This window comes from Rissa tridactyla, chromosome 9 (genome assembly GCF_028500815.1).
Source record: "Rissa tridactyla isolate bRisTri1 chromosome 9, bRisTri1.patW.cur.20221130, whole genome shotgun sequence".
Lineage (NCBI taxonomy): Eukaryota > Metazoa > Chordata > Aves > Charadriiformes > Laridae > Rissa > Rissa tridactyla.
Genome location: NC_071474.1, coordinates 17,846,689 through 17,865,965, shown reverse-complemented (window position 1 = coordinate 17,865,965; position 19,277 = coordinate 17,846,689). Strand labels below are relative to the sequence as shown.

Sequence of the window (19,277 nt, the reverse complement as noted above, 5' to 3'; positions counted from 1 at the left end):
GCACTCTGTTAGCCTCCTGGTTGTAGGAGCGTTAGTCCTCTGTTTTGGTGGTTCCTTTACCTCATGCCTTACAATGAGGATGAGTAGTTCTTTTCTGCCAACACAGCAGAGTACAGCACAAGCCCCTCTTATTCCAAAAAGGAAGTTGACCTTCAAAATACATACTTTCTAAAGCTTTATTTGACTGAAATCTGTGGGGTTGTTCATCAGGTCAGACTTGCTAGGAAACCTGGCAGCATTTCTGTAAATGCTTGTGTTGGAATGCTACTTACTCATTCCGAGCGCATACATGGTTCTGTGGGTTAGGCTCAGAAAATTGCTGCAGTATGGTGCAGTGGTACATCAGCTCGCTGCCACCTTTGGCATTGATCCCAAGGGTTGAATCTTACCGCAGCCAAGTTTTGCAGTACTTTTAAGCCCTACTGTGTAAAGGACTTGGGAAAATTAACTGATCTCTAACTGTAGATCTCAAGGACATTATAATAAAATAATGTAGTAATATAATAATGTACGGTGAAGTATAAATGGCAGATTGTATAATCCTATTGCACAAGAAATGCATCTTAATAAGCAGAGAGAATGTGTTTAGAATGTTACGGAATCAAGTTATTACAGCAAGATCAATTAGATGTGATTGACCTCAGAGGCCTATTTAAATTACTTCAGTAGGAAGTATTAATATCTTGGGTACAGCTTCTAGGAAACGTGCCATATTAGCTGTAACTTTCTTTCACAGACTTTTAATAACTGAACAGATAATTTACTGAGTGTATTATAAAAATTGCATATCTTAAAACAAAATAATTAAATAGAATATTAACTTTAAATGAATTTCAGTTCTAGAAGCAGCACTAGAAATTGTTTCAAGTCTAAAAACAAACCACTTCCTCTAAAATTTTTAGAAGATTTAAATTTCTCATTTCTGGTGTTTAGAAACTCTTGTTTGCATGACTGCAACAGCACTTGTAGAAGACCATAAGGGAGAGACTAGGACTACAAAATTTGCAGATAGAAAAAACAGACACACTGAAATACAGAGAACTTTCCTTTTGTTGCTTCCTGTTGCAATAATTTCAGCTATTTTCATTATAGAAAGTTCAGAATTAACTTCTCAAGTTGCCTGTAGCGTGTGATGAGAGAGAGAAGTAACAATATTTTGATCTACATGTAGATGTCCTATATAACACCTTTGTAGTTCAGTTTCACTAATTTTTTGATCTATCCATTTAAAGACTAGTAAGGGGAAAAAAAAGGAAAAAGCTTTTATTCCCTGCCAAGCTGAAGGGTTCAACAGAGCTACAAAAGTTGGAAAAGTTTCCTGGTCCTTAGTGAGAATTTCCATCTCAGCCACGTATTCTTGGGGCAAGTCACCTCAGACACATACAAACACATCTGTAAATACTGAAATGCTGGCTACAACTGGATCCTGTCATTGCTCACTCACTTCTTCTAGTCAGGCAAGGCAACATCTACACACTAAAACAGATTTATCAGGCCACTTGTCTTTGATCAGCCTCACTCAGGGCTGGAAGCCCAGCCGTGCTCAGCGGAGCACAGCGGTAAGCTCTGAAAGCACACGGGTGTCCCTGTACCTCGGGGTCTGGCTGTCCGTCTGGCACCTCAACAGCACACGAAAGGCTTGCCAAACTGGGCTTCTGAGAACCCAGTTATGTCGTACTGGAGTAGCCCTGTACAATGATCTTATTAAACAATGCATGGTAGCAGTTGCATGATTATTCACAAAGCACTTGGAATATTAATGGTGTCACTTACTCTAGGTGAAGTTTCTTCATGATCTTATCCAGCTTCTGCAGAAACATCTGTGTTGCCCTGAACTGCAGTGTTGCCACTATCCTTCTGCAGAGATAATCTTTTTAGAGTCTGGTCTAAATCCTAAAAAAGACAAAAGAAAGAAAAATTCCAAATTAAGACATAATTCTTAATATAAAGTAGTCAACTACTAACCAAAAGGGGACTATGTATGGAAAACTTAGACTAAAAGTAGCATTTCAAATAAAAGTACCTAATTTCATCTGCCAAAACACTTTATCACATCAGTTTATTTTCTGTATCATAATTATATTCTGATTGATGGGATGAGGATACTTGGTAGTATATAACATAATCCTGTATGCATCATACATATATATATGCTTTTACCATACTAATTGCCATATTTTATCATAAGCTTTTACCTAATATTAAGATTTAAATATGCGTATATTAGAATGAATACATGGGGTTTTGATACAGTAGAAAGAGAGAGATGTATGTGAGCTCATGCATGGTTTTACTATTAAAAGTTTGAATCGATTTGTGGGTTTTGCCCCTAAAATAAAGCATCAGTAACATAGAAGTTCCATTGCCATTAACCGAGTGAGTGAAAACCCTTTTTACAGGTCATTTTGCTTCTTATTTCAAATCCAAATACAACTTTGTAAGACATCAAGGTGACCTGAGAAATGGATGCTGTACCAACAAATGCAATATGTTAAGTACAGATCTCACTAACTTCTTAAAATTAATGCATGCCTGTTTATTTAATCAAGTGGATTTTTTAAATTCTTTTTGATACTTTTGTGCATAGGGAAAATACTGTTACAAACTTCGTGGAAGAAATTAGATGATAGCACAGTATTTGCAGCAGCACATTGTAAATACTGAAGAAGATAAATATAAAAATTTTAGGATATAGAAATCTCCCTCCCTCGCCCCCCCAGGCTCTATCCCTGTCTTTGAGCTGTTAGACCAGACTGCAGTCTTCATGTGACACTGCTGTAGAGCTGCGTTCTGTTTTGAGGCTTTTCATTCTGGTGGTCAAAGATCAGAGCCACTGCTCTGTTCTCAACGGTCTTTGACACTGCCAGCATGATTTTCTTCTTGAAATTGTGCCGTCTCCTGTCAGTCTTTCATGACTGTGTCCATTTCTGTGGCCCTAAATATTTTTTTAATACCTTCTCAAGGAGCCTCTTTCTTTTCCTGTAGAAGTCTGTATGGCTCTGTCCTTTGTTCTGTCTTACTTCTCTCCATACCCTTTGTCTCAGTAATCTCAAAAACAAATTCAGTTGACCTCGTTACGCCGACAATTTATGCTTGCACCTCTATTCCAGGCATTGTCTTCTGTTGAAGATTTTAGATGTTCTCCCAATATTCCTAAAACAGAAATATCCCAGCAACACACCCCTAAAACAGAAGTCTCTATACCCTGTGCTCCTGCTACTTCCTTCATCAGTCACTGTAGACAAACTTTCTTACTTATCATTCAGGCCTGCAAATAGCATATCCCTTTTCATGTACCTTCTCAAATGTAGAATGTTCTTGCTATATCATACCCATGTAAGTAAACTTCTTTTACAAGTTCTAATTAAGTCATATCTGATTTCTGTAATGTTTTATCTGACCTCAGTGAATGCAATTTCTCTTTTCTTATATCCACTCAGATCATTTTCTCACACCTCTGGTGTGACCACATCACTTATTGTCAGCACTGCATCTTTTTCCATTACAATAATAATAATAATAAAAAAATCTGCTGCTTCAAGTGAAAACCTTTAAAGTTCTTCCTCTCCTCTTTTATTTACTATTCAGCAGCCAACTAGAAATATGGGGCCTCATCACCCTTTTGTTAAATTTTTTAGTAAGCTATTCCCATGCTGGCTCCTGCATCTAGAATAAGGTGTTATGAAACCCTTGAAAAGATTTATCTATATCCTGAAAATTAATTATGACAGTTTTATTTTGCTGTACTATGTACCCACCCCAAACAAAGAAGAGGCAGAGAGGCAGCTAAGTGCTAATACTGTTCTGTGTTTGACTGTCCACTGCAGCTATTATGTCTAGTACTTGTAATACGAATAGTAAACCATAGTAGACTCAATTAATTTCCTCTGACTCAGCAAACTGTCAGCACAGGGAGCAGGAATGTGTAGGTTTCCCACCCTTCTCCGGAGGGAGAAGAGAAAGAAGTATGATATAGCTCTTTAACAAATGTACTTCAGGCCATTCTTCTCAGTTTTTATTATACTTATAATTTCTTTTGTCCAATACGATAACATTTAATTTAAACCTAACTTGTATCGTTCTTCAGTAAGAATTAGTAAAAATGTTTCTAGAGCATAGGAAATGATCCCCCTTTCTCTAGAAGAAGGCACAAATTACTTCTTCTTAGATAATAGCATAGATAAGCTATAAAATAAAAAAAAATATTAAAAATAATTGCATTCTACTGCAAATTTTTAGCTTCTGTATGCATGTCATGTCCATTGCCTTAACCTATTTAAAATTACTTTGGAGGAATGACTGTATGATCTCTAGGGACATGAATGAGAACTTCAGTCCTCAGAAATCAGTCAAGGCTTTTATTAGAAACATGGAAATGAAATAAGTTGAGTACAGAGAGTGCCTGTGTTTGCTGGTGTGAGATACCTCACTTATTCTAAGTTTTAATGTTTCCGGAGAACAGGTGAGATGATCTGAACCTATCTAAAAGTCCCAAGTGGTTTTACTAAAATTTTTCCTTCTTTCTCATTCCCCCTCCTCCCCCATGCCCAAGACTTCAAATTTCCCCCCACATATTAATCTAAAATTATATATTACTTTTCCAAGGTAATGACATCTGCCTTGCTTACAGGTAGATTTCTGCTTCTGTATGATTCCAGCATAAGGAGTATTCACCAGTGATGCAGCTATGTCAAAAGTGAGCCATTTAACACCAAATTAAAAGAATTTTGTATTGTCTGTACCTGAACAGATGATACCCTTACTCATTTTGTGAACATAAATTACTACTAAGCTTAAAATAATTTATTCACTCCTTAGAACTATAGCCAATAGCTTACTATCGAGCTACATGAGTTTTCATATCCATCAGCTCAACCAGTGATCCGAAAGCAAAACCCAGCTCTTGGAACATTGTGTTCCTTTTGTGACGCCCCTGGGAGGACTTGAGGCCTCTGAACCAATGAATGAATATGCAGTTCTTTCATTTGGGAAATAATACTATGGAGGATGATCTTACTGTAAAAACGCCAAGCATGATTCAATAGACATTACCAACATAAATTAAAATGAAGCTATGCATGTGGAAAAGACAGTGCAATAGAAATTACTTAAGGCCACTTCCTATATATATTATAATTTCAAATAACAAATTGCTAGTTTATAGTTTTCTGTAATTTTAAAGTTCCTGTAAAGCTGAGGAGACATTTGAAGGAAATTACTGTGCACTTTGCTTTTCCCTGTTCTTGGGTACATTTTGTGCTCAGCTGTTTGGATGAATTTCAGTTGAGGTGTGAAAACACAGTCGAAGAATGAGAAAACACTGTTGAAGAATGACCACAGAATAATACTAAAGCCTTTAAAATCTTACAGATACTGGATTTGATAAGCATATAGTAACAGAGGTGCCCTGAGGCAAATACAAAGACAACAGACCCATGAAAAAATCAAAGGCTACTAATTCTACAAGCCCTGTGAAAAAAGAAGCGTGTTGATAACCTCTTGCACCCTATCCCTTGTTTACGCCTGTTTATCCTAAAGCACACATTTTCTCCTGTAGTGAATCCCCTGGCTGCTCTTCCCTTTAATTCCTTAGATCCTTCTGTACATGAGAGTATGCTTATCGTGTTCAAGAGCGGTGTGTCCAGCCAGGTGACTCCCCGCACTGTGAGGTTCTCACTATCAGCGTGCAGACTCATCCTTACGCTCAGCTGGTTGTTTCTTACTGGTCAGAGTCTCTTGCAACTGATTTGGTCTGACTTTCTTACCTTCCTTAAAAATGGGCAAACGCCAGGTTTTTCAATATGCATGTATTAGACGAGATCCAAAAGGGAGTAACCCAAAGGGAGTAACATTATGCTAGGAATTGTCAAAATATAATAGGAAGAGCTGTTCTTAATACAGAAATACTTTTACTTATGGATACTTCAAATTTCATGTAGGTTTCTCACCTTGTAATAGGCAAGAGCTACCAAGCAGGTTGTATGTAATTCAAGATTTTCACTGATTAAAAATCACTAATTTGATGGAATTTTTGGATGTTTTGGATGGATGTTTGAAAATGACATTCATTTTTTACCATTGTTTTTACACTTTTTCTGTTCGTGTTGGTTTTCATTTCCATTCTTTCAAACAAACTCAAGAAAGATTGCAGCAGAGTATATTAATTACTAGTAACAGTCTGTAAAGATGTTTCTTTGGCCATTTTCTATGGATAATAGCTGGGTACCAGTGTCTTTTGAGGTGTTTTGGACTTATTTTTCAACTAAGTATGTTCCCTTGAATTTAATTAGGAAGCTATGGGTACGTAAAATCTGCTTTAATAAAATAAAATAAAGCAGGGTCAAACTAGGCACTAGAAACCAAAGTTCCCAACAGCTTCTGAGAGACCTCAATGACTCAGTTTTTCCAGATGTAAATTGAGAACATTTTCCTCCTTAACATATTCTGATGATTAACAAACTAGTGTAACTCAACGTAATGACCAATTTATTTTTCTCACAGAGGAGGTACTTCTCAAAGAGAGTCCAGAATAAGTGGTATGACCAGAACCAGCTTGGAATGGAGAAGGCAGCCGTTGGGATACTTTTGGTTTCCACTCCTGCAGATTTGCCTAAAACTTTCTGAAGCATCAAATCAAATGGAAACTCTTCCTGGGTATGGATTGCAGAATCTGGCAGTTCAAAAAACAGTTTCCGTTATTATAACTAGAAATAGGAATTTCTATAGCCATTGGTCATTTTAGGCCTATGCACTTGAGAGGTGTACGATCTCTTCTCAGCTCTGTCAGTCTGTTAAAGTTTTCTGTCCTAGGAAACTTTTAAATAACATTTAATAAATGTTTCTTCTCCTTGCAAACACAGAGCAGCAGGCACTAAGGCTGCTTGACACAGCTAGAACAATAGCCATACTTGCGATCGTAATACTCTGAGCTGAACATGCCTGTGGAGGAGACCTTTATATTTTGTTTAGTGGAGAGAAAACAATTCCTTAAACTGGGGTAGATCAGAAGGTAACCTGCTGAGAATGAAAATACGCAACAGAAAGCAGTAGGTGGGGAGTCCTGTTATGATTGTGCTAACCAATTAGTCGTAACAATAATATAAATAAGAGGTGCTGAAAAAGCTTACAATACAAAATAGTAATACTGCTGTCCCTCAACTGTCCAGGTTAAAAATACTTTACCAGAATCCTAAGTAGTTTGAGGTCAATCCAAGTTGTGTTCATCCTGATTTTCTAACATTTCTGCTTATATAAACTGTAACTTTCTGCCAATTAATCTGCAAACACAAGACATAGGAATTTATAACTCGCCCATAGCTGAATCAACGTGCAGGTTATACATATCTGGACAGACACTACGAGTCTGCGCAGAACACCCTAAGCGTGTGGGAACACGTTCTGATGACAAAGCATAAATGCAGGTGCTATTGGTGGACCCCTCGGGCCTGATTCAGAGATAAGAGCACAGTGCATCCTCGCTGCTCTCACAGTCAGTCTGATCTGTGCACTGTGGCATGTTAGTACAGTTTTCTATCACTTTAATTATGCCTGCAGGACTTGCGCAACAGTGCTGTATACCAGAACACTCACTGATTCTGTACGTTTGTAGTTAGAATTTTAACAGCTTGGGCCCGCCAGCCCCAAACACAGCACTGACATCCAAGAGTGAGATTAGAAATAAGGCATGGATGTTTATTTTTCATCTTGGAAATGCACAGTGCGTCATGACTTTGGTCTGATGAACAGCTAACAGGCAGATTTTCTAAAGATACTACAGTACGTAAATGATTATTTAGGACAATTTATAGTGATCTTTAGTCTGGGGGTTGAATTTGTGAGTTTTGCTAGCATAAGCCTAAAGATGAGAGCAAAAGAATACTTTGGTATAGTTTCAGATCACCTGACATGCTAAAATTAATCTTCTAGGCCTCCTATCATTAGTTTCAACAGCATATTCTTTAATGGTGACATTCTTGCCTCAGCTGCATGGGTGGGTTTTCTCAGCAGTATCTGTCACTGCTCTTTGTTTAGCTGCTGTTCCTTTTTAAGCATTTTCTTTCTGCTTTGCCAGTTTCTACTCCCTTTCTCATTTTCCTTTTTCTCTCATTTATCGAGTGCTACATTTTGAGGACATCCCATGCCACGTACCTGCACATAACTGCAAGCCCTCTAAAAGAAGTCTTTGAAGTTTAGCAGCTTTCTTACAAATCTTCAGATATTGCAAGGGTGGCATTCATTCTTTTTCACTGATTTTTTTAAAATACCCAAGTTAACATAATAGAAAATTATAAGAAGATTACATTTCTGAAATACATCAATATGCCGCTTTTCAGATATTGTAGGATTCTTAGAGGCCTGCAGTTCAGAAGGTGTCATGTTTTCTGAAACTGATTTCCCTTCACCAGACAAATCAATAGTAGATTAAGGAGATGTGTACTGACTATTTCTTGAGACATAGGAGCAAAAATTGAACTTGCTTCAAAGTATCTGCTTGTTTTTCATTTATTACTTGTACTGACTTCAAAATTTCAGTGGTTTGGTTTTGTTGGGTTTTTTTTGTTTGTTTGTGGTTTGTGGGGTTTTTTTTTGAGAGAACTGAATGTTTCACCTTAATGGGTTTATTATTAACATTTAACTTTTACTGAAATCAACAGATATGGAAAAACCATATCATACATACCTGTAACTATTCTGAATGATTCATGTCCTATGTAGGCAGAGATGCAAAGAGATACCTGAGAACGCGCTCTTGTCTTGTTTTCTGCCTGCCTGCAATGCATCTCCTAAAGCCCATGTCCTCTTGCTTTGATCTAAAATATAATGACCATGTAATGGAAGTAACTAAAGATATCCTTTTGTTAATAAGTTGATGGAGAAGGGGAGGGGTATTCTGCTTAATAAATGCTGCTTTATGAAATACACTGAGATTAAAATTTCCCTGTACTAATTGGCTTGATTTGTGAATTCATGTTTTTCCATAGTTAAGTAATAGTTTCCCACCTGCAATGGCTGCTTGGGGATACCAAGCTGATGTGAATTACACTGTCTTTCCAGTGAAACGTTGTAAGTGACAAAAACTTGTTTGCATAGTGTAATAATGTAGCCTAAAACCAAAGCTAAAGCAGCAGGAATGCTTTGATCTTCTGCTATGAGATTCTTCCTGTATTCAGTGTAAGATTAGAATTCAAATTTAATTGTGCAGAAACTTTTATGAAGTGATAATTTGAATAAGTATCTTCATCTGTGATCAATCCTACATGGCTACTCTGAAAGTGAAGTCTATATAACTCTAGGATAATGTGTAGTACAAACACAATTCTGGCTTCCTACTGCTCAACTTTCCTTCTGCCTCTGTAAAAAGTTCAATTTGTGGTACTTCTGTCTTAGTTTCTCTGCTACAGTTTTCCAGTTAGCAGTGGTATAAAAATTAATGGGCCTATAAAATAGATAGTAAAAACTTTACCAAGATCCAGCTTCCTGTGCTATTTCACATACATCTATATAAAAGTACTTGCTCTTTTTTTTGAAAACTGAAGCTCTACCTTTGTATATCTGAAGGTTATTAATGGATAGGAGCCAAGACTTACTCAAGAGTGTAAAGGAAGTCTAGGGTGAAGATGGAAACTGAGCCCCTTTCAATTTGGTGTCTGAGATAGAGCCCTTAATCACTAAAATATTCTTACACTCTTTGAAATAACTCCAGACAATGCACAGACCCTCATAGTCAGTGGCTGTGCAGTGTGAATGGACTACATCCCCTCTTCTTCAACTCTTATGTTTACTGTGCTCTTGTTTTCCCATTTGCCATTTCCCATTACTATTGATTCGTCTCACATTTGAATTTGCAAGCTCCTTCTAAAAGTCATGCTGTCTACCGATTGTCCCCTTACTGAAGAAATGGTTTTGAATGGAAATTTTAATTACTCTTGACTACGAGAATTGGAGTGAGTTTTGAAAGATGTTACAGTCTCTAATTAGTTATTGTTTTCCTGATAACAGTGAAATCTCTTAGAGTTCATTCTGCAGGGATGGAACTATCTCCTCTTGGATGAAGATTCTAGTACAGAAGAGGGTTGTTGCTCATTGCAGTCAAATAGCTGCTTTTGAGGACTTTATTCCAACCTCAGTTCTTGTTTCCTACACTCCTGTTGACACAGTGTCTGTTGAAATGTAAAAACACTTGATTTTTTTGGATTTTTTTTGTTTTCAGGAGAGTTTTACTCTTTTTCTATATATATCTAGCTATGCTATTTCTGTTTTGAATATGCAATATAATTTAGTAAGTTATACTCTATTTTTTTAATAAATCTTATATTTAAAGTCGGATATTAAAGTTATGTGTTCAGAAGTATTTTCCCTAGTTGGTTTTCGTGGGAAAGGTTATTTTAGAAAGTAGTTACCAGTGATGACAACTAGTAATGCAAGCAGTGAACTAATCTGCACTTGACCCAGCAGGATCCTTTATCAGGCACAACACAGGCATGCAAGGAGATGAGGAGCAGCAGGTGTCCAGGCAGTGGAAAAAGGGTACAGATGGCAAAGACTGAAGGAAGGTTTTCAAAAGTAGCAATGTCAGTTGACACATCTAACTTAATTTATCCATTTGAAGTGTATCCCATCTTCTTTAAATTTCAGACATGCCTGCTGTTTATATTACACAAAACAAAACAAACTAAAACTGTGGATTTCTTTTCGGTGACATGGGAGTCACCCCCAAGAACAGTGTTAATGAAGATCCTGCGGTGAAGCTACGCCGATATTTGTGACTTTTACTCTATTTTAAAAAGTGTGTCGCAATCTGTGACAGTCCGTATTTCTTCCCTGAAAGGTTCTTCTGGAAATCAAGAATAAATGAAACACAGCAGCAATATCTCTTTCCTCTAGCCACCTCTCCTTTCCCCATTTAGTTCAGGTGCAACAGAACAGGAGACACTGCAACTTCACTGTCCCTAAACCCCACTGCTCAGGGGAACACTGAGCTTGGTGGTTAAGCCAGCTTTCCAGCTGCCTTCAACCAGGCTCCCAGCTGCCTCAGGTTTCAAAGCCATTTTCAGTCCCTACTGATTTCTTTGCAGAATAATTTATTGCTGATCCTAAAAGTGCTCTGAATTCTGATAAGTTGTCTCTGGATATAGAGAGGAGTTCGTTGCAACCTCATAATCTGATCTTTCTATTATTTTATTTCAGTATATTACATATTAAAATACTCTAAATAATACAACATATATTTATTTTATTTAATCCATTGTTGTTCTTTAACAAATAAGCAAATGTATTTTTCAGATCTTGCAAATACTCGCCTAGACAACACTTGATTGAAATCAAGCTAATTTTTTTCTCCAATACAGCGTGTTTTAAGAAAACTGCATAATGAAACAAAAAATTCTCTTAGCTTTTAAATTCAGTTTTTAATTTTAGGTTTGCTTTAGTTTTCGCCCTGGAATTAAGAGTTGTAGTATAGTTTTTGTGGGTAGCTGAAGGCATCTGAAATCTTTGATGGACAGCAGGAAGGGAGTTTATTACATTTTCAACAATAGAATTCAGTTACACCTATTAGCTTAATATAGGTAGTAAGTACTTCTGATAAGAGAGGTCCATGGTGGGGCGGAGAAGAGCAGCAAAGGGTAGCCTCCTGGGGACTCTGAATGCAGCCCCAACTCCCAGTCTTGATAAATGATCTTTCACAAACTTGCCTGAGCATCAAGTCTCCCTACACCATCATTGTTTCCACTGGAACAGTATTGATGGAAGTGGGACGTTTTGAATCCCATGACCAGCCAATGATTTAACTACGTTCCAACCAACGTATACCAGCCCAATGCTTTTGTGCTGCTTCATCATCTCTGCTCTGGCTTTATTACAGTGTTTACCCATTGATCTTGAATTGCAGCAATTCCTTTTCTGCCTAAAACAAGCCATGAAGTTTGCTCACAGATAACTATGAGTGTTACGTATTCTGTTGGTAATGATTATCTGAAGGGACATGCAGGTAATACCATGCCTGTCTTCACAAGGGAAATACTTCTATGAATGTGTCCTGAGGTGAATCCTATACCTCAGTGCTCAACAGGAGATGGTATGGTACTCTCTGCTACTCTTCTGCTATTAAGCCAGCTGACAAGCTGTGCTATGACTCTTAACTGCTTGTGGGAGCACACTAAAAATAAAATGCCTTTCTTGTCTTCTGTTCCATGACAAAAAACTATGGCCAACAATAGCAGTAGTTCTTCCTACAAACAGTTAACACATGTGTGAATCACAAAATTTGCATGCTGTACTTCAGAGATGCAATTCGGCAATACATATAACAGACCTTTGTTTTTGCTGATCATTTAAAGGAGGAAAGAAAGAAACATGCATTGTTTCTGAGGCTTTGACACACTGAAAGACCAAGAAGAATACAACTAGGCCTTCTTTTAGTGAAGAAAAAGATTGTTACGGAGGGAGGAGAAAATTAAATCAGAGTTCTCCCGTTTAGAAGTGTTGTTAGTCTTGGACAGAATTTCCCATCCCTTTCTTTTCTTTTTCCCTGCTGCAGCTGCAATACAAAATACTCTCCAGTATATGCACAGCAGCTACCCCAAGAAGAACAAAAAATGCCAACCTGAAATAGCCAACCCAATCAAAGTTTTATGGACTAAAGAAACACTGGCAGCATAATTTATTTTAATGGACATATTAAGCTTTCACCATCTGCTCTGCCCCTAATTATGAATGCCAAAAGAACATATTTCACAGTTAAATCAGTAAGAAGACATTATTCATGCACTTATATGTTACTTCTACACTGACACTTCTGCAGTGTTCTCATACTGCCTACGCAATTCAGAGCAAGCTGCTCACATCTGAAATTGAACTTCTTGGTAAAAAGCATTTTTCAATAACTGTTTCAGTGGGAGAGTATCTAATGTAAAATGTATTTTTAAAGAAAAATAAAGGGGAGAATGAAAGCCTTCTTGGAGGCATATATTTGTATGCCATATAAATCCCAAATAAAATGTATATTTTATATACATTTTTCTAATTTTTCATACAGTTGTTATAATTAAAACTAAGCACAATTACTCAGGTGCTTGATGTTTTACAAAAATTATGCTTTTAAGAATTGATTTTTTCTTTTTTGGTCATAGGGTGAACAAAATTTTTGAATGATTTCATAGCTTCTTAAATAAGATTTATTTTCTGTTAATTAACAAAAATATCTACCAGATATTTTCGCTCATATCTCTAATCCTGTATTGAATGTATTCTGTATTAATATATAATTTCAGGGAAAATTTAAAGACAGATACAATACAATGGAAAATCAATTTGCGTGAAGTACTCTTAAACACTTTGCTAAACAAAAGTGTTCAGACTGGGGCCTCTAACTTGCAGTGGAGGAATAAAGTCGGTGATGGATTAAGATCTAGACCCTTGAATTGGTTCCAGTACATAAAGGGGCTACAGAAAAGACGGGGAGGGATGCTTGATCAGGGAGTGTAGAAATAGGGCGACGGGTAATGGTTTTAAACAGAAAGAGGGAAGATTTAGATTAGATATTAGGAAGAAATTCTTTCCTGTGTGGGTGGTGAGACACTGGCCCAGGTTGCCCAGAAAAGCTGCGGGTGCCCCATCCCTGGAGGTGTTCAAGGCCAGGCTGGACGGGGCTTTGAGCGACCTGGTCTGGTGAGGTTTTTTTATACAACCATCTAGAGACTGACCCTGTACTAGCTGACACAAACTAATTTTTTGTAACAGCATAGAGTTTATAGGACAAAATAATCAAAAGGCGTAGATTATAATCTATTGCTAAGAGATCAGGAGAAATCAAAGGGATTGCCAGCATCCTGGAGAATTTTCTAAATGAAAGGAGCAAGGTGATGCCAGGAATTGGATTCTTTCCTATGAAATCAGAAAGAGAACAGAAATCCTTTGTCATTCTAACCTGGGAAAAAATTCTTTCCTTACCCACACAGGCATACAAATAAAATACAGCAATACTCTGTAAAAAAATCAGCTTGACAGAAAGTGTCAGGAAATGTCCTTAAAAATAATTTGGATTTGAAATAAACATAACCTATTTGTTTCTGCAAATGGCTAGAATTTTGTTTGCAGACAATCTGACGTGACATCCTAACCTACTTAAGTTCAGAAGGACTTTCATTCTAGACTTCTATTTTGCAGACTGATTTTTTTTTTACTTGTAGAAAACTAGTCTTTGAATTTGTTGAATTTATTTTTTTCTTTTTGCTGAAACACGAACTGTTCTGATATTGAAACTTTATATTCCTTATCTGTTGACAATGAACATATGCCCACTGTCCAAAAAAAAAGAAAGGATAATGCATTCATTTTTTAATTTCATGTGTGTTTATGCATGAACATACGTGTATGGGACTGTGTCTCTGTGGGCATACAGGAACCTATCCAAAAGGACTACTCTGTATGTGAGTACATCTGACTGGAAAAAGTATGACGGAAAAGGAACCCAGTGTCAATTGGAGGCAAGGGAATAGTATTCCCCAGTATCAACCAGGGCTGAATTAGGACTCAAGTAAATATTAGCTGAACCAACGCACATACAACCTCTTCCTTTCTTCCTGTCACATCCCACTCTTCAGGCTACTTTGTTTAGGAGAAATTATGAGCCATCTCTTACAGCTCCCCATAATTTTACACACAAAAATACAAACATTTTCAGTGGAGAAAACTCTCTCACAATGAGTACATTGGACACAGAATTCTAGGTTACTCTGAATTTTGGCTCAGTATAAGCTCCTACCTTTTGGTATATAATTTTGGAGTTTATGTGAAACTAAGCCTTATGAAAAGCTTGTTCTGTGTGCTCCTCAGAGATTGTTTGAAACATTTATTTTTTTCCTCCCATCCTCCCATCCCATCCCCCCCAGTAATTTAAACAGCTAACCAGTATATGTAGCCCTATAAGTCTTAAAACATTACATATTTTTTCGTACAGATGTGGACAGAAACATCTGGTCACAGAGACTGTGGATTGCTTGCCATCAGTTTTCTCTTCTTTGTATTCCTGTTGGATATTTTAATTTTAACTGAGGACAGAAGATTTAAACATAAAGTGGAAGTTAAGAAATTTAGAAGCAGTAGAAATTACTTGTCTATTCTAACTGTCTCTAGGTAAAACCCTTCAATTTTCTTACAGCACCATTTAAAATATCCTGGTTTCACAGGAAAAACAGTTATATTTTTTCCTTAGAGTCACTAGGTATTAACTACATTAAATTCTATGCATCTTATTTTAAAAAGGAAAAAGGACATTGGTAGACAAGAATTGAGTAAGAAATTTAAAGGTTAAATTTTGTGCACAATCTAAGTTTTGATGTAGAGACTATATGTGACTGTTTGTATATGTGAGTACATGTAGAAATATGTTCTTGTATCATTGAGATAAAATGATATGAACACTGAGAAATGGAATTAGCTTTTCTAAAGTATCTTGCATATTTATGCTGGCAATTATGAAACTGCTTAGATGAGACCTGTAATACACAAGCTTGAGGAAAATACATCTTTAAGTATCTCCAAATCCAGTACATCTATGAAGCAAAATCCCTTCTAAGATGGGACCATACTTGGAGTGTCTTTGATTTACCACTTTTCGTTGTCCTCAGTAATCTGGAGCTCCTTAATTCTCTTGGAGACACTATGCAGTATTCTTTTTTATACAGGCTCTTTTAATTACAGCAGTCACCAGGAAAAAAAAGTACTCTGTCAGTCTGCTATGTTAGCAGGTCAATTTGCTGGTCACATAATATTAAACTGACTGTTGTTCAAACATAACCTAATTTACCTTGTGTGCTTTTGTTCCCTGTCTCAGTTCATAATGTTGTAGGTGTCTGATGCAGATTGTTAGCAAAGATCAAAATTAAATGTTATTAGAAGGAGACAGTTTATGCTTTCATTGTCTTGAAATAACTAGTAAGTACAGATTTTTCCTTGGTGTGTTTTTGTATTGATTTTCTGAAGTCAATGATACTGCCTTCTGTCATGACACTTAAAGATATGGCTGAAATTTCCACGCAGAAGGTCATCTGGAGATGCTGTATGTTTGCTGCTCTTTAGGTTATTCAAGACAGCCGATACTAAAGCATCTGGGCAGTCGTTCTAAGCTGGCATTGCTTGTGTTCGTCTGAGACAGCATTGATTACAGTAGCATGTTGTCTGCTTTGCTGTGTCAGCATGAAAAAACTCTTTTGACGTGGAAAAAATAGAAGTAGAAGGCATTCAGTGTGTGCTTAGCACCACTTGTGACTGTAACATTTAAAGTGATACCATGGCAGCCTATAAATACAAAAAATATTTTTCCCTTTTCTCCTCAAAAGAGTATTTCCTCAGTAGGACTATACAACATTTCTGCAATAAATAGAATAAAGGAGCAGCTTTGATTTAGGTTTTGGGGTTTTTTTGTACCAAGATTCTCATTTAACCCGTTCTTGATTGTTAGCATGCATTTTTCGTTAGTTTGTATTAAGTAGCCCCATAGCTGCAAGTTCATGAGCTAGGGGAAAACAAGCCCTTTCTCCTACCTCCTACACTTCTTGCACGTGTTGTTTTCAAGTAGCCCCTGCAAATAATGACAATTAAAAAAATGGAAAATGAAGTGCTACTCTCAGAGATACTTGTGGCTGCCAGCCAATCTGAGCAATACCAAGGACCATGACTACAGCTGGTTAAAACTGCCCAGGAAGAATGTCAGAACCAAACTCTCTTAGAGCACACATTGATCGGTAAAGTGCCTCCTTTCCTAGTTGTCCAAGTTGTCTCCTGCTTGGCATTACAGCAATAAGACTCAATTAAACCACGTACTAGCTATAAGTAATAACAAAGCTTTTAAAGATATTATGCATGTATTCTGCATGAGCTTAAAAAAAATTGTCTTTGCTATTTATATGTATGAATTAAAGGAAATAAGAGATAAAAGCAGTTTGGTTTTTTTTCTAATTAAAACTGAAGGAAAATTCTATTTCCTTTGATTTATTTGTAGATAGCATTCAAATTAAAAGTGTTTATATTTGTATCAGTAAAATAAATTAAGGACATCCTAACTAAATATTTAAACTGAGTTAATGCAGAGGCATAGTACATTATCCTCAACATTTAAGAAGCTGGAAATGCATTTGAGAATGCATGTCAATATTCAGGGAGGGTTCAGAAGCAAAATAATCAGGACTTCTTTTAAACGCATAGCTTGCAGACGAAGTATATATCATCTTTTTTAGTTAATGTATTTTAGATATATATTGTTTCAAAGTACTGCCATATGCAGGTAGGTTTATATTATTTTAATATTGATGACAGTATTTACTGTTCATTGGGGACTAACATGTATCAGAATTGTTTACTGGACAATAAGCTCATTTAACTCTCCCTGCCCCATCCTCACACTCCTTGCCAAGAAGAAAAGGTCCCCCAAACTCTATGGTTTCCACATTGCTTGGCAAATGGGGAAAAAGAATCAGTATGAATTTCCTTCCACTTGCTCTTGGAATGATTACACCTACGAGATATGTTAGGCAATTCGATAACTAGGCCTTGCTGTCATTCATGAAGTTTAATTTGCTCCCCCGACCACCTCTTACTTGCTCCCCAAAATATGTACAATCTGGGTATGGATTCTCACTCTGTTAATTTATTACAAATAATTGTTCCCTTTTATTGCCTTGAATAATCATATTATTTAAAACTGATCAAATGAAAGAGAAATACTGTGATTTCTAGCTTTTGGCTTTTTTTTTTTCCAATATTGAGCATTTTAGTGTGATTTTTTACTGTACTTAGCAAGGCAGATGAGAAATTCTGCCCTTTTGTTCATAAAAAAATAGTGAAACGGCTTAGGAAGTCTACTGGAATGTGATGGATCTTATTTAATTTTTTATTTGTGTTATGTTGGATGATCAGCTTCATAGAATTGTGCAAGACATCTGATTATCACACAGTATTCTGTGTTGTTCTTTCAATTTGGGCTTCTAACACACAAATTAAAACATTGTATGTGAGCAACAATCTATTCAATATACATGCACGTTAATTTCTGACAGTTTTCTGACTGTATTGCAGATAACCTAAGCAAAGAGGTGCAGAAGTGGCCTAGTATAGCTCACAAACCCTGTGCTGTGGGTGTGAGCAGAATGCTTATGCTCGAGCTGCTTCTAAAGATGTATCCTGAATGTCTCCAGCTTAGTGCATCATAGGCTTGCACTCATGCAGAGACCGTGACTATTAAAATGGGACAAGTAGGATTTAGATAATACAGATTGAGAAACAAAATTAAATTGGAAGTGCATTTTTCTCACCAGCCCTTTCAGTGGTAATTCAAGGAGGGTCACAGTAGTAGTGTCCAAGTACATGGAAATTTGCTTCTGTGGCTAAAATATTAAAGTGGAATTTCAGTTGAATCTTAAATAAATATTTCTGATTTTATTTTTATTTCTGATTTCTTTTTAGTTATGTTTTTTTTAGATGCATGTGTGAATTTCATTCAGCAGTACATGCTCAGAGTGCTTCCATATGTTTTATTTAGCTAGTGAAATTCCAATCTTTCTTCAGCAGAGTGTAGGGGAATGTTTATGACTGAGCAGGACTGACATTTTGAGCTAGATTACCACTGAAAGAAGGTAGAGAAAAAAAATAGCATACTTGGATACATGTTTGGAAGATCTTTGGAAAACATTAAAAGGAAAGAAGCCTGATAGCTAATTAAAAAAAATAAAATCAGCTTGAAGTAATCGAGTTGATTCTTATTTCCCTCTGCCAACTTTGTAGTTTTGAACACATAGCTGCCTTTTTTTTTTTCCTCCCAGTCATATTCTCTTCCTAGCAGCTATTGAAAGGCCGAGCAGAAATTGCATATGCATTGGAAATAATGAAATTGAAAAGACCCAAATCTGCAAAGATAAACTAAACACACTGGAGAAATAATTTTTGCTAATCCTTTTTAGTTGCAATATTCTTACAGGGTGTAATAGCCATAGATTTTTTTTTTTTAAATCAAAATCCTTCTAAATAACATGACAAAAAAAAAATTAAAGACAGCTGTTTTGTGAAAGCTGAGTTGTAACATTTCTTTCAGGCATTCCTATCTCTCATCAACAGACAGTATACCCTGAACACATAGGCTGCTTTGCCCCTTAAGATAAATGAATTAGTAAACACGTTTTCTAAGTGAGTCAGGAGCAAATTTTATCCATTGGAACAATATTCTATAAATTCATAGATGCATTATAGATGAATGGTTTTGATCCCTAAACTAAACATCCAGG

General features: G+C 36.5%; 1 protein-coding gene across 5 annotated transcripts in view; it reads left to right on the top strand.

Annotated features, from left to right (window-relative positions):
* APBA2 (amyloid beta precursor protein binding family A member 2) overlaps positions 1-19,277 on the top strand; it is a 107,621-nt gene that overhangs the window by 25,544 nt on the left and 62,800 nt on the right. Inside the window, exon 1 of one of the 5 annotated variants that reach the window (XM_054215175.1) lies at positions 6,525-6,654. The exons of the other annotated variants lie outside the window; for them this stretch is intronic. The gene's annotated coding sequence lies outside the window, so the exon portion shown is untranslated. Of the gene's footprint in view, positions 1-6,524; positions 6,655-19,277 lie in introns of those variants that run through there. 5 annotated transcript variants of the gene reach the window in all.